Raw genomic sequence first — 3,802 nt, 5'->3', positions numbered from 1 at the left:
CAGGGGGAGAAATGCCAGATGTAGGTGACGGGGAGGAAGGCAGCAAATCACACTGCCAGGTGTGTTCCTATGCAACAATTTTGCATGTTCTTCACATGTACCCCAAAACCTAAAATACAATAAAATAAAAAAAAAAAAAAAAAAAAGAGTTTTTATTATGAAGGGATGTTAAATTTTATCAAATGCTTTTTCAACATCAATGGAAATTATCATATAGTTTTTATCCTGCACTCTGTTGATATGATGTATCACAATGATTGATTTGTGTAGATTGAACCACACTTGCATCTCTGAGATAAATCCCACTTGGTCGTGATAAATAATCTTTTTAATATATTGTTGAATTCGGTTTGATAGTATTTTGTTGAGGATTTTTGCATTAATATCCATCTCATGTATTGGCCTGTAGTTTTCTTTTTTTGATGTGTCCTTCTCTGGTTTTAATATCAGGGTAATATTGGCCTCATAGAATGAGTTCAGCAGTATTTTTTTTCTCTGTTTTTCAGAATATTTTGAGTGGGATTAGTATTAATTCTTTAAATGTTTGGTATAATTCAACAGTGAATTCATCAGATCCTGGGATTTTTTTTACTGGGAGACTTTTTATTATAGTTTTGATCTTATTACCTGTTACTGGTCTATTCAGGTTTTGGGTTTCCTTATGGTTCAATCTTGGTAGATTGTATGAGTTTAGAAAATTATACATTTCATCTAGATTTTCAATTTGTTGACATACAGTTGCTCATAGTAGCCACTAATAATCCTTTGAAGTTCTGCAGTGTCAGTTGTAATGCCTTCCTTTTCATCTTTGATTTTATTTATTTGGGTCGTCTCTTTTTTCCTTAGCCTGGCTGACAGTTTCTCAATTTTATCTTTAAATAATTTTTTTTAATTCATTAATTTCTGCTCTGATTTTTATTTCTTTTCTTGTCTAAATTTCTGGTTTGCTCTTTCTTTTCTATTTCTCTTGTCTGTATTGTTATTTTTTTTCTTGTACTTTTTCGTTTGGTTTGGTTTGCTCTTCTCCAGTTCTCTGGTCTTTATTATTTCTTTTGCTAACTTTTTGGTTTCATTTGCTTTTGCTTTTCTAGTTTTTTAAGATATATTGTTAGGTTATTTAGTTGAAATTTTTCTTCTTTTGTGATGTAGATACTTATAAATTTTCCCCTTAGTACTGTTTTTGGTGTATCTCATAGGTTTTGATATGCTGTGTTTTCACTATAATTTATTTCAAGACATTTTTCTGTTACCCGCTTAATTTCTTCATTGACCCACTGGTCATTCAGGAGCATATTGTTTAATCTCCATGTGTTTGTATAGTTTTCAAAATTCCCCTTGTTATTGATTTCTAGTTTTATTCCATTGTGGTCAGAGAAGGTGCTTGATATTGTTTCAGTTTTTTGAATGTTCTAAGATTTGTTTTGTGACCTAACATATGGTCTATCCTTGAGGATGACGCATATGCTTAGAGGAAGAATGTGCAAACTGCAGCCTTTCGGTGAGATGTTCTGTAAGTATCTATTAGGTCCATTTGTTCTATAGTACAGATTAATTTTTATGTTTCCTTGTTGATTTTCTGTCTGGAAGATCTGTCCAGTGCTAAAAGTAGAGTGTTGAAGGCTCCAGGTTTTACTGTACAGAGGTCTGTCTCTGTCTTTAGCTCTAATAATATTTGTTATATATCTGGGTGCTGCAGTGTTGGATGCATATATATTTATTATAATTGTTATATCTTCTTGCTGAATTGAGCCCTTTTTCATTATATAAAAACCTGCTTGACCTCTTTTTATACTTTTTATCTAAGTCTAGTTTGTCTAAATAAGTATAGCTACTCCTGCTCTTTTTTGGTTTCCATTGACATGGAATATCTTTTTCCATCCCTTTATTTTCAGCATATGTGTATCTTTACAATGAACCCTATTTCTTGTAGGCAAGAAATTGTTGAGTCTTGCTTTTTTATCTGTTCAGCCACTGTATATCTTTTGATTGAAGAGTTTAGTCCATTTACAGTCAATATTATTAATAAGTAAGGACTTACTCCTGCCATTTTCTTATTTGTTTAGTGGTCTTCTCTTCCTTCTTTCCTTTCTCTCTGTCTTTCTTTTAGTTAAGGTGGTTTTCTCTGGTGGTATGAACTAATTTTTTGCCTTTTATATTTTGCATATCTGTTGTAAGTTTTTCCCTCTGAGGTTCCCATGAGACTTGCTAATACTATCTTATGACCCATTATTTTAATCTGATGACAACTTAACACTGGTTGCATAAAGAAACAAATAAGTAAACAAATTAAAAACTAATAAAAAGTCTGCACTTTCACTTTGTCCCCCTCCTTTTTAACTTTTTGTTGTTTCTATTTATTCTTATTGTACTGCCTATGTCTTGAAAAGTTGTAGTTATTATTTTTGATTGGTTCAAAGTTTAGTCTTTCTGCTTAAGAATATTTACACATCACAGTTATAGTGTTACAATAGTCTGTGTTTTTCTGTGTGCTATTACCAGTGAGTTATGTACCTTTTTATGAATTCTTACTGCTCATTAACATCTTTTTCTTTCAGATTGATGTACACCATTTAGCATTTCTTGTAGAACAGGTCTGGCATTGATGAAACCCCTCAGCTTTTGTTTGCCAGAGAAGGTCTGATTTCTCCTTCATGTTTGAAGGATATTTTCTCTGTATATTATTCTAGGGTAAAGGTTCTTTTCCTGAAGCACTTTAAATATGTCATAAGACCCTCTCATGGCCTGTAAGGCTTCCACTGAAAAGTCTGCTACCAGACATATTGTAGCGCCATTGTATGTTATTGGCTTCTTTTCTCTTGCTGCTTTCAGAATCCTTTCTCTATCTTTGACCTTTGGGACTTTTATTATTAAATGCCTTGAGTTAGTCTTCTTTGGGTTCAATCTGCTTCGTATTCTATCACTCCTTGTATTTGCATATGGAAATCTTTCTCTAGGTTTAGAAAGGCCTCTGATATTATCTTTTTAAATAAACTTTCTACCTCTATCTCTTTCTCTACCTCCTCTGTAAGGTCAGTAACTCTTAGATTTGTACTTCTAAGGTTATTTTTCTAGATCTTGTAGGTGTGCTTAATTCTTTTTTAATTCTTTTTTCTTTTGTTTCCTCTGACTGTGTATTTTCAAAGATCCTGTCTTCAATCTCATTAATTCTTTGTTCTGCTTGACCAGTTCTGCTATTATAGGACTCTGGCACGTTCTTCAGTATGCCAGTTGCATTTGTTGGCTCCAGAATTTCTGCTTAATTCTTTTTAATTATTTAAATCTCTTAGTTACATTTATCTGATAGAATTCTGAATTCCTTCTATGTGTTATCTTGGATTTCTTTGATTTTCCTCAACACAGCTTTTTTGAATTCTCTGTCTAAAAGGTCACATATCTCTATTTCTCCAGGATTGGTCCCTGGTTCATTTGAAGAGGTCATGTTTTCCTGGATGGTCTTGATGCTTGTTCATCGGTGTCTGGGCATTGAAGAGTTAGGCATTTATTGTAGGCTTTGCAGTCTGGGCTTGTTTGTATCCACCCTTCTTGGGAAGACTTTTCAGGTATTTGAAAGGACTGGGGCCCTGAATTCAATAATGCTGTGGTTCTTGAAGATTCACAGAGTTATTGCTTGGTGATCTTGGATAAGATCTGGAAGAATTCTCTGGATCACCAGGCTTAGACTCTTGTTTTTTTCCCTTACTTTGTCCAAAACAAACAGAGTCTTTCTCTCCATGCTGAGCTTCTTACAGCTAGGTGTGGAGGGACACAAGCACTTCTGTGGCCATCACCACTGGGGCTGTAA

This window comes from Cebus imitator, unplaced genomic scaffold, assembly GCF_001604975.1.
Source record: "Cebus imitator isolate Cc_AM_T3 unplaced genomic scaffold, Cebus_imitator-1.0 Scaffold558, whole genome shotgun sequence".
NCBI classification, from domain to species: domain Eukaryota; kingdom Metazoa; phylum Chordata; class Mammalia; order Primates; family Cebidae; genus Cebus; species Cebus imitator.
This window is presented reverse-complemented; position numbering follows the sequence as displayed.